General features: G+C 41.2%; 1 protein-coding gene across 3 annotated transcripts in view; it reads left to right on the plus strand.

Annotated features, from left to right (window-relative positions):
- The window catches only part of LGI1 (leucine rich glioma inactivated 1), a 39,645-nt gene that overhangs the window by 1,385 nt on the left and 25,215 nt on the right, over nt 1-13,045 (plus strand). The gene's annotated exons all lie outside the window — the stretch shown is intronic.

Raw genomic sequence — 13,045 nt, forward strand, 5'->3', positions numbered from 1 at the left:
TACAGAACCCTGCGTAACATATGCGCTCAAGATGTTGTCTCCCAGGGATCTGGGGCTGGCTGCTACCCTGTATGATTTACCATGTGGGGAAAAACAAATCCGGGTTCCTTCGAGGTAACTCCTTAATATATTAGCTCTCGTGAGATTGTTTTCTAATCTCCTGTAATTTATAACTTACAAGGAGGGAAGGAAAATATTAATATAGGATAGTGCAAAGGATTAGTCTTTGCTGTATGTTTTGAGTTAGCCACAAGGGAACCACATATTCAGTCTATGTCTCGAAACAGTCAAAAAACAATATTCGACTAAGAAATCAGATTTCTCCACAGGCACAATATCACATGTATAATTTGTTCGGACGTGTAATGTTGGGGCCATTGGAGTGCTAGTCCTTAGAGCAGGACCACGTGAGGGTCAAGAGGTCCCCTGGTACTCAGGTATCAGGCAACAGATTAGAGTTGTAGTGACATGGGTCCAGGAGGAAATTTAGCCAATTGTCAATCAACTGAGTTTTGGCTATCTGAACTGCATGATTCAGGACCCAAGTTTTTTGCTTGCTTGTTTTTTGTTTTCTTGCCTTCATTGGCCATCTTGGCTGTTTTAAGTTATATATAGAGAGACAAACAGCATGATTTGAAATTGGAGAGAACTGTGTAAATCTAACCCCACTATTCATTAGAAACTAGACATGGAATCTTGTGCAAATGACTAAATCTCTCTGAGCCTCAGTCTCCTCATCTGTAAAATGGAGGTGATAATGCATTGAAGGAGTGTTACCAGAGATAATCAAGATTTAAGTAGATAAAATGCTTGGCATCAGGTATGAAAAATTGTTTACACATTTTACAAAAGGTGGAGGTTTAATTTTTTACATAAAGCTATAAAGCTAAAAAAAAAAACTCGGTTAAATCTGTTAATATATTGCTTTATCTATATGATATCCCAAAACTGGTTTGTCTATGTCATTGATTCACAACCCCATCAGGTGTTATGACATTATGTAACAATGTTGGCTAATGTCTTTCTACCAGCTAATGTCTTTGAGTGATACACAATTGAGTAGAATATTCTTAAGGGATTTACCTGATTGATGGCTAGTGGTGTGATTAGAGGAAGTGTTTACACATCAAACAGACCCAAACAAGAGTCAGGCAAAGAGCACATGAAGAGGCAAAGTCTCCAGTGCTGGAATCCTTCTATAGCGTAAGAATTGGTTGTATCTGAAAACGCGATACATTGTGCTTCTGTTGTCCACTTGTTAAATAAATAAATGGCTCATTTAAAAAGCATCCTTTTGATGAGCTGAGGCACCTCCTTCCCCCCAGGATAGTTAAATAGATCAGTCCTTAAAACTGAAGAAGGGTCGGTCAACACATACTAATATTCCAACATTAAATAGACATTAGCTGTGACACAGAAAACCTGGATAGAGCAACCCCATCAGTCAGAACGCCCCTACTTTGTTTTTGCTGGAGGACCAGCCTCACAGGCACAGATGCCGGACAGTGTTATAGGAATAGTTACCGGCTGCTGCGGGGTAATGTGATTCCACGTATTTAGAATCACAGAGGGAAGCCAAGGAACTGGTTTTTAAATAGCCCACACCGAGTGTGTGCCATGCCCCTGTGTCCCATGCTCTGAGTTCCTATGGAACATTCCAGCCCTTATTTCTAAAAGCAGTTCAGGTTTCAGAAATAACAAAAGGGCGAGTGATTCTTGCCCGGTATGTCCTTACTTAACTCACATTGGCTAACCTCAACATGGCAGATTTGTGCCAGGGCAGAGCTTATGCAAAAATGTCAGGTGTCAAAGTTTGTCTCTGATCTCAGGACCCTGTTTCCTAAAGATTTTGCTCCCTATTCTTCCTGCCCAATGTTCTCTGCTTCCTGCTCCTCAGGAAAGGGTCTAATAAGCTGACTTTCACTGAGGAGGAAATAAATTCTAAGGCTCCAAATACGAATTGTGCCATAATCATAACATTGATGGGACTAGATGGTTCACAGACAGGAAGAGTGGCCCTATGGGGTAGGGCCATCCAGTGCCCTGAAAAACCCATGTGGGCTGCCAACTCCCCGTGGAACATGAAGACAAAGGGGCCTGAATTTGCCTTTGCGTGACTTTTGCCATCAAACGAGGCCTGGATCACACCAGCCATTGCTTGTGTTTTGCAATGAATTCTAAAGCATTTGTGACTGTGGACTGACCTGTCATATCCTGTGAAGATGCAAACTTCAGACTCAGTTCTGCTTGATTGACACACAAACACAGTCGGTTTCTTGCTCTGTTTTTGAAAAGGGAAAAGAAATGACCCATTCCCATCATCCACGCTAACAATCTGATAATTTTGTTATGGCTTTTTCAGACCTTCTGCAGAAGCATGATGAGAAGTACTTTTTGAAATGTCAGCTCCGGGTAGTGAGGGAAACGGACGCAGTGCCTCCTTAAGTTGAATACCGTGTTTTGGGGGAAAAGATCCTGGTAGGCCATGGCTGGCAATGTGCATGGGAGAGCAAGAACAGCAAAAGCCCAGACTCTGTAGAGAGGAGAGAAAGAATAGAATTATCACAAAAAAAAAAAAAGAAAGAAAATCATCAAATTAGTTGTACAAAACATTTTAAAAATGTCTTATTTACGGTTTTAAGCAGCAACAATAACAAAACTTTGCCTAAGAAAATGCAATTTCATTCATGTTTTCCATAGGGCCAGTCACGAAGCATAACCAAGGAGAATGATTATTCACTTGGGTTTGATTTTAGCGGTGGAGAACAGTGCTTGGAGTGAATGCAATTTACAGAAATGTGTTTTCACACATTAAAGCCCTGTTCTTCTCAATTACAGACTGAAATCCCCAATGATAAAGGCTCATTCCAGAAGTAAAATTCTAACTGAAGAGTATAAAATGTGGCCACATTTCCATTCATTTATAAAATGTTTAATAAACTAAATCCCTCCAATTCTTATGAGAGTGCTATATGCAGGGAATAAATTACAGGGTTGATTTTAGTATCATGCTATATATATATAAGAATTCAGTGTGGTCAGAAAAAAATTCTATTTATTCCAATGAGATTTGATCTTGTTTGAAGCAATAGAATTGATCGTGGTGGGGGAGAAGATATCAAAAACATCACTATTTCTTTTCTTAATCCACAATCGGCACACAAGTACATAGTCCATAAGAAGTAAAAAAACTAGGGGCGCCTGGGTGGCGCAGTCGGTTAAACGTCCGACTTCAGCCAGGTCACGATCTCGCGGTCCGTGAGTTTGAGCCCCGCGTCAGGCTCTGGGCTGATGGCTCAGAACCTGGAGCCTGTTTCCGATTCTGTGTCTCCCTCTCTCTCTGCCCCTCCCCCGTTCATGCTCTGTCTCTCTCTGTCCCAAAAATAAATAAACGTTGAAAAAAAAGAAGTAAAAAACTAAATAAGGAAAAAGCAAATGCCATGAACAAGGTAAATAATAAGTCCATCCTTATTAAGGTTTTATCGTTTAGTCCTTCAAAATATTCTTTGTCTGGGAAAATATATCCATGGCCTATCTCTTCTTTGCAGTGATCAGCCCCCTTTCATCCTTAGGTTACAAGATTAAGAAAAATGTAGCACTCTCTTTTTTTATTTTTTATTTTTTAATGATTATTTGTTTTTGAGAAAGAGAGGGAGAGAGAGAGAGACAGAGCACAAGCAGGGGAGGGGCAGAGAGAGAGGGAGACACAGAATCCGAAGCAGGCACCAGGCTCTGAGCTGTCAGCACAGAGCCTGACACTGGGCTCAAACTCACGAGCCATGAGATCGTGACCTGGCTGGGCGCTTAACGACTGAGCCACCCGGGCGCCCCATATGTAGCACTCTTTGATGAGTACTCAAGCCAGACCTAAAAGCTAAGAGGGCTTCTAGAGGAATTATTTGCTGGCTGTGGATGAGCCTGTTTTGGTTTATGCCCAGCTGATGCCCCTCCCCCCCACAATAGACCAAGAAGTAAAAATTTCAGCCAGCTAACTAGGTTGTTCTGTCTACAACTTGCCTAAGGACCCATAGATCTGATTTTGAGCTTTTTAATTAATTAATTGTCGTGACTGCAAGCTGACCCTGTACAACCAATGTTTTCTCTGAAAGTGTATTTCATCCTTTCAATTATTCATGCAAGAAACTTAGGAGTTACCAGCCCCTTATCCCTCACTATCCACTTCCAACCAGACAAGTCCTCTCTCAAACAGGATGAGAACCTGCCACCTCTTCTCCACCCTAGGGCCATGGCCCTGAATGAGGCTGCAATTCACCCGTCAGGCCACTGTGGGAGTTTGTGCACTGGGTGCCTGTTTAACCCTCCTCCATTAGTGTTACTTTCCTGAAACACAGATCTCATCAAGTCACACTTGTGCTTGGAAATGTTTAATGTTTCCCTAGAAACAGAGAAAGACTGAACATCTGAATTGGTATTAATAGAATTTGGCTATTGGTCCAGGGTCATCTCTCATAATATTGACACCACACACACACACACACACACACACAGACACACATTCTCTCTCCCTTGGCTCCATTTATACCAGACTGAAGTACCTCATTCCCTGACCTCTATTTTCTCAAGCTCTATAGATTTTACAGATGTCTCTCGTTCTTCCTGTCACTTACTAGAGTTCTTTGTGCTTGTATCTGCCCCATGTCTCTGGACATCATGGAGGGTTATCAATAGCCAAGGTCCTACAAAAGAGCCCAGATGTTGTAAGTCTGGACTAAGCATGTTATTTGTTGGATTCAATCCATATTTTCGCAGATTTTATGCTTAATACTCTTGCTTTCCTATCAGTAGATAGTCACATCCTTTTTCATGTTTGGTGTACCCTATCAGATTTCACATAAGCTAATTGTGTGGAGAGCTAGAAAGTGAACTGAACCAAAAAAGAAAAAAAGTGAAGAGATTTTCTTCAGCCTCAGAATAAAGGTGTTGTTCACCGACTCAGTTCCCTCCTTTTTAAAAAAAATTTTTTTTAATGTTTATTTTTGAGAGAGACAGAGACAGAGCACGAGTGGGGGAGGAGCGGAGAGAGAGGGAGACACAGAATCTGAAACAGGCTCCAGGCTCTGAGCTGTCAGCACAGAGCCCAACGCAGAGCTTGAACTCACAAACTGCAAGATCATAACCTGAGCTGAGGCCAAAGCTCAACCAACTGAGCCACCCAGGCACCCTGTCAGTTCCCTCCTGCATATTGGCATCTTAAGTTGGGAATCGTCCCCCTTCCCTAGGAACCAAGGACTGTTCCTACAAAGAGAGTAATGGTTGGGTGATATTCTCTCAAGCCAAAGAGAAGCTCCCCAATCTGTCCTAGGGACCCAGGTTGACCTAGAAAGTGTGGGATAGAACACAATGTGGGGAGCCCCTGGCTCTGAGGTTCAGGTTACTGGAGGACTTCTACCCTCCTCCCTCCTGAAGACCTAGATATAGACTAAATTTGAGTGGGTCAGGCAGAGAGTCTAGTCAAGAAACTACCTTGCCTTTGGGACCAGAACAAAATAGTGGAAGCCAGACTGCGAGGCACGGCCACATCCTCTTCCCCAGGAGAGGCCAGGGCCAGTAGAAGTTTACCTGGAGACCCCGTCCTCCCTGTTCTCTGCCTCTTCACTTTCTTTATGCTTTCCACCCCCCCACCCCTGCCCCGTCTCTTCACACCTACTCCTGGGCTGTCCCAACCCTCTCTTCTGTGTCAGGTGTGTTATTTGTACATATAAATTATACTTTAAAAAAAAAAAGGAAAGGAAAAAAGCATGGTGTTATGATGTTAAACTTCACCAGAGATTTCCAGTATACCAGAGCGTAAAAGGCAAAGCTTTCAAAGCCTTTCCTGAGACGCACTGCCTGAGTCTCTTCTGTCCCACTTGGACTTCTACTAGGCCTTTGACATGTAAGAAATCAAATATTTCTCCCAGGTTCTCTATTGATTCTGGAGGTCAACTAGCTTCTCTCTTGTGAAGGGTAAAATTCCCCCATTCTCCTGTCCAACAAGGCATCCAAAGGGAAATGTTGCTTAAGCTTAAAGAGTATGAAGATGAAAAAAAAATTCATTAACATAGGGTAATTTCCTTTTTGACTTATTTGTATTTGCTTAGCTAAAAGTATTTATTCATTGCATCGTGGCAAGCAGTAACAAAATGAAAGCAAAAAGTTTCCCATTTCATAAACACATTTTTGGATTCTGCTGTGCAACAGGCATAGCATTGGACTTTGTTAGGGACACAGAGATGAGTGTCACCTCCCTCCCTGACCTGATATGCAGCTCTCAGTTAACAGAGATCCCTAATAAAGTAAATTATAATTGCCTGATTTTGAATGTATCATAATGTAGTCTCTTTTTTAAACAATTTTATCGTAAACTAGTCTTTAAAAATTTTTTTTTAATGTTTATTTATTTTTGAGAGAGAGAGAGAGAGAGAGAGAGAGAGACAGTACGTGAGCAGGGGAGGGGCAGAGAGAGAGGGAGACACAGAATCGGAAGCAGGCTCCAGGCTCCAAGCTGTCAGCACAGAGCCTGATGCAGGACATGAACTCACAAACCATGAGATGACCTGACCCATGAGATCAGGACCTGAGCCAAAGTTGGATGCTCAACTGACTGAGCCACCCGGGTGCCCCTATTGTAAGCCAGTCTTGATTGGCTTTCTCATTTTGTTCAAAATGATATCCAGTTGATTGGTGATGATGGTGACTTGTGCCAACTGTTGAGATATAGGCTACAGAATGATTGAAGGGGCTTTGTGGTGACAGCTGTGATATCCAAATGGCTAACCCTGGAGAGCTGGCAATGTGGCAAGTAGCAAAGAACACAGGTTTTATGGTGAAATAAACATGGGTTCAGTTTCCACTCTGTTGCTTAGTAGTTCTATGAGTTGGGGCAAGTTTTATCAAGCCTCATTATCTGCATCTGCAAAATGGGGACTAATCATAGATTGCACAGGATCACAGTAAAGATTAAATGAAGCAATAAAGCAAAAAAATTTTCATTCAAAAATGAAAAATAAAGTACTTGGCACTGTGCCTGTAAGTCAATATTAAATGTTAGCTTTTATTATAGTTTTTGAAAATCACTTTAGTATATATGGGGCTGAAGTGAGCACTGAAAATCACTTTAATTTGACTGACCACAACATCAGATTAGCATCCGATTGTATGGGCTGGGTTTGCTTAGGATCCTAGATTCAAAATTTTGTTGTTCTACACGTAGGTCTCCATCAGAACCTGCTAAGAAATCTTTCCTTCAAATACTTCTGACAGAAAACATAAACTATTTACCTTTGTTGGGGTCAGGGACAGAGAGGAAGCAGAATGTTCTCACTTCCTCCTCATGAAAAAAATGCACCACATTTTGTAAAACATGATTTTGTTCAAAATAATGAACACTGACCAGTATTCAGATGAGTGGTTCTGTGACAGGATAGAAAGAAGTCTGCGCTAGAAGACATTTGTTTCAAATCCAGTTCAGCCATTAATGGGCTTTCTGAACTTGGGTTGGTCACAAAATGTCCATGGGCCTCAGATTTTATATGTAGAGAATACCAGAGATAGACCAATTATGGTTCTCAAACTCAAATGCCAGTGGGGGTTGGGTGGTAGCATAAATAAAGGAATCAGCTGGGTATAAGACCTTAGGGCCTGGTAGTGACTGGGGTAAGCCAGAGAAGGCATGCCTTGCCTAAAAATGACATCCTCCGCTCCAACTGATTATTGCTGATGAGAATATGGTACATGAACATGGGGTCATATTTTCCTTATTTTCAGGAAAAGGCAAAAATCTGGAAGCAGATTTTTTTTAAAGGATAAACACCAAATAAAATGTAAGTTGACATTTTGAAACCTTTACATTCAATTAACTAAGGCGTCTTCCTGGCTTAAAACAATTCTATTGTATTCTGTTCTATTCTACAAATAGAGTTACTTTAAATTATAATATAGAAAGTGGTCTTGTTAAAGAAATGGACAAAATTTATTGTATCAGTTCTAACAAACCAGTAAATTGGATTGTTAAATGAAAGAGCCTCATAATATGGAATTGACTATTATAGAATCATTGTTAAAATAATAATGTAGTTCTCAATTTCTCATGGTGGCTGATGATAAAACAATATTTCACTATCCCTCCCATGGGCAGGGACTAGAAAGGAATTGTGCCTGTTTGCATGGCGAGATGGCAAGTGTTTGCCTGTGTCAGGTGTGATTAAAAAGCAACGAGCCTTTAAAAAAAATAAACCGACAAGAATTTGTATGTACAAATAACTCTGGAGTTGCAGCGAATTCCTGTGGAAGGTGATAGATTCCTCCCTTCTATGCTTCCATGGAGAAGCATTTCTAGGTCCTTCTCTGAGAATTGTCTTTGCTGCCACTTTACAAGCCATGCAGTAAAACCAGGCAGTCTTTTTAGGGGGTGTTTGTCATTTTTGAATCGCCTGATGCTAAGCACTTTATAGATCTCTCTCTCTCTCTCTCTCTCTCTCTCTCTCTCTCTCTTTTTTTTAACTTCATCATCACAATAACCCTATGAGGGGGTATGATTACCTCCATTCAACAGAGGAAGCACTGAGTCCTAGAAGGGTTTTAGGTAACCTCCTCAATGTCTCACCCTTCCTAAGTGGCACATCTGGGGTTTAAACCCACGTCCTCACTTTTAATTACTTTCGTCTACTTCCTCTTGAACATGAATCACCGGGCTTGACTTTGCACAGTTCTGTTCCCAAAATCCAACCCCCTCTCAAAGGGTCAACCTTTGCCATTAATGAGGGTATTCAGGGGAATGTGTCCTGATTCCTGGACACAATTAATGAGAAGGAGTTTCAAAAGCCCTTTGAAAGAGTGGCAGCATTACTGGCAAGAACATCTCGTTTCCCTAGGATTCAACTCTCATTTGTATGTGTAAGCTCTGGTCTCCTTACTTGAAAAAGAGAGAGAGAGGAAAAAAATAGTAAATGAAAAAGGACTTATATACTTTAAAGTTATGCCTTAGACCAGCATTTTCTAAACCTGTGTCCTGTGGAAAAACTGTCCTGAAAGAAATGCGTCTGTGCTCAAATAAATTTGGGAAACTGCACATTTTACCCCCACCTTGACTATTCACAAGGCACTTGGGCTTAGAAAAGCCTCTGGAATTATTTCATGTCATTTCACTTTTCTTAACATCTCATAGGATATTGGGAATCTATGCCTTTGGTATGCATATTATTTTATTAGATTAATTATTTGTACCCCACCTTCTTTTAGAAAGTCTTGCTAGCAGTGCTTAGGCAGGTACAAAGAATTCCATCTTGGAGGATACATGAAACCATTTATCTCCATATAAGGCCTAACTCAGACCATCTTGTTAGTGTGGATTCATCGGGTGTGAGATCTGGGAGGACGCCTCCCTGCCACACTGTCCACCTGGTCAAGCAGCTTGGCACACACAGCTTCTCTGGGCACCTCCCAGTGGGTGCTCCATCTTCCTGAAGAAGGAGATTACCACTTGCAGCATGTTAAAGGAAAAATGCCCCTGAACTTAAATCTACACTCTCACCGTTTTTGTCTGGAGCAGGTTCCATCACAGCTATTTCCCAAATGGCTAATCCAACATTTCTGTGGGTATGTTCCGTGGAATATTCGTTTTACATAAAGCTCAGTGATAAAAGGGTCCCATGATCAATAAAATTGGGAAATTGCATATTTCATTCCCTTTTGAAGAGTCTCTGTTTAAGGATAGAAAGATCAGTGTAATTAAGATTATCTTCAATTATCTTCACTTACTCACTTTTCCCAGACTTATTTGGATTTTTGTTGTTGTTGTTGTTCATGTACAATCTCTCAACCCTATAAAGGCCTCATATTTCAGGGAATATACTCTGGGAACAACTGTGCAAGGCTGTTCTAGATTTGTAGCAGATAAGTGGGCAGATCTGATGGGATTAAAAAGAGGAAGCGTGGCCTTGCCTATGACCATTACCAGTCTAAGCACAGAATCCCAGCTCTGCCAGTTACAGGCTTCAAATTACTTTACCTCTCTCACTTTGGTTTTTCTTTATATTTTAAAAGGAGAATATAAAACCTAAATTAAAGTGTTCATTTTAAGATTAAAATGAGTTAATAGATGGCAAGCTGCTGAAGATGAGGCTTGTCACAGAATAGGCTTAAAATTTAAGTCCCTTCTCCTTGGTGCTTCAAGACCAGGGCAATACACGCTGAATTTACACACATCAGGAGGATGGGCTGGTGACTAGTTATGCCAACTCCTAGAAAGGAAAAGTTTGACTATCCTGGGATGAGAGGTAATAGACTATAAAAGCAATGAGGTAGATCCATGCTCTAATCTTTGCTAGTATGCATGCCAAGAATATTCCAAAGGGAATCCCTGCAACTCTAACACCTACATTCTAATCCTGGCCCTGCCACTGATAAAAGATGTATGTGACCTTAGGTAAATCACTTAACTTATGGAGACCTGTTTTCTCACCTTAAAAAAGAGGAATTGGGGGCACCTGGGTGGCTCAGTTGGTTAAGTATCCAACTTCTGCTCAGGTCATGATCTCACAGTTCGTGAGTTCAAGCCCTGCATCGGACTTTCTGCTGTCAACACAGTGCCCACTTTGGATCCTCTGTCTCCCTCTCTGTGCCTCTCCCCCCTCTCAAAAATAAATAAACATAAAAAAAAAAGGAGGATGTAAACTACATATCTCTCTGGAGTGCCCCTCACCTCCCACCATATTTACATGAAGCTAAAGTAGGGTTGTTTCCTATCAATCCAGATGAAGAGGTGGTGGTCTACTTAAGTGTCAGCTGAATTGCACTGAGAATGTTTTGCAAGGATAAGAGACCAAAAAAACCCCAAAACCAAAAAACTGTGACATAATGTGCTCATGTGTGATGCTTCCCATTTTAATGCTTTCCTGTCTTAAAAACATATTTTTAAATATTCAAGTGTAAATTATTCACATGGCACATGCACTTAGAATATGTGCATTTAACTAAAGTGAATCATCAGCCTATCATTAATTATCATTCAACCAGCCCTATTCTTTTAGATAAAGGAGAATATTAGTAACTGAAGGGGCTGAATCATTTAAGCACAGTGAGCTCTAAACAAGTTGGCAAGCTTTCCAGCTATGCCCTTAAATCTTCTAGCAGCTTATAGCCTGTGTGGCTTGATCTCTCATTTACCTATATATGCATATATAACACATGTTGCATATGTGCCTGGAATTGTGTGTTTTTGTGTCACACACACTACCCATGGCTGGTTAATTCCTTGGACGATGCCCATAACAGTTCTCTTGGACAGGTGACAATCTCACTAGACCTCAGTTTCCCTAGCAGTAAAACTAAGGTTCTTCACTATATCTAATGGCTCTTCCAGATCTGATGTTTTATGTCTATGCTCTTTGATTATTCTCTGGCAGAAGCATTGGAGACATGCTCACATACATTCTCTCATGTAATTCTTAGAATCTTCCAGGAAGTCTTTTTGTTATCATAATTCCGATCTTGACAGATGATGAAACAGATTCACCTACTTTATGTATCGTGTACATAATAAGTGACAATTACAAGCTTCGAAACCAGACTCTCTAGTCTATATCTGATTAATGCCATCTCCAAGTGAAAGTACTGGCTGCTCACTCTTTTCTTCTTCATGCAGAGTAGTCTTTACTGAGGGGACATTATATGGGAGACCCCTCCTAAATCATCTCCACCACCCCCCCGCCCCAAATAGCCAGAAGAATCTGCTCTGGCCTAGAAGACACAATGCAGGCCACTCATGTGTGAATGAAAATTCTAATGGTAATCGAGATATCACAAGTGACTAGAAGGAATTTGAAGTAGTAGGTATCATTAGAGTCAGGGGATGCTGGCACATGGCCAGATCAGCAGTCTGGTTGGAGACTAGGGGAGATTTTCTGAGCAGGATTACTCCTCCTATTCAGCTATCTGCAGCTCCCCATGCAGAGCCCAGTCCTACTCTTCCATGAATGAAGCCCACAATGCTACAAGCATAGATTCATATATATTTGAGGCTAGAAACAACCTAAAATACCGTGTCTTGCCCCCTCATTTGACAACACAGCCAGGAGAAGTCTCAAGGCCACACTGAGTATTTATGGTTAATTCTGGGAATTAAGAGCCAGTCTTCCTGATTCCCTCTTCAGTGTGCTCCTCCTGCAGTCCCTGGAGAGGTGAGGAACCAGGGCAGGAAACCACTTCAGCGGCCCATTAGTCTTGGCATCAACACATGTGCCCGCCCAGTCCTTTTGCTCTTGTGGACTTCCATCTCCAGCCTCTTGGCTGGACGTTGGGCAGCCTGAAACTTGACCTTCTTCCAGTGTAGCTAGATCCTAATTCTCTGATCTTCTGCTCATTTCTTTACTTCTCTGTTGTTACCTCAGTTTCCCTCAGGACTCTGAGCTCCGTGCTGACCCTGTCACCCACTTTTTTGTTCCTTTTGAATTAAATGCTCTGGTCCTAGCTTTTGAATTCAACCAGGCACCCCCTAACAATTTTATGGCCTTGGTGTTAATTTATTGCTTGCGAAGACATGCGACCCACACACACACACCCTCCTGCCAGCTAAGCAGTTGGATGTAGGCACCAGAGGGAGGAACTGGAGCTTGAGGCTAGCAGATACTTTTCAGATACCATCCTCTGTTCCCACTGCGATATTAACAATAAAATCATGAAAGCTTTTTTAAAAAACTATCATTGATAGGGAATTTTAAGAATATTATTCTAAATGCTTGAGGAAATCAAATATGCAATTTGAAAAGATTATTACCGGGGGGTGGGAGGCAGGGGAGGGTGGGTGATGGGTATTGAGGAGGGCACTTTTGGGATGAGCACTGGGTGTTGTATGGAAACCAATTTGACAATAAACTTCATATATTGAAAAAAAAAATAAAGTGCTCTTCTCCAAGGTCAGAGCATTCTTGATGGTGATGTGATATGTGTTATCAATAAAAAGTATATATTTCATTAAAAAAAAGATTATCAGAAGTAAAGTCATATTTCTAAATATTTTCATTTTAAATCAGAAAGAATAAACATA

Source organism: Prionailurus bengalensis, chromosome D2 (genome assembly GCF_016509475.1).
Source record: "Prionailurus bengalensis isolate Pbe53 chromosome D2, Fcat_Pben_1.1_paternal_pri, whole genome shotgun sequence".
Lineage (NCBI taxonomy): Eukaryota > Metazoa > Chordata > Mammalia > Carnivora > Felidae > Prionailurus > Prionailurus bengalensis.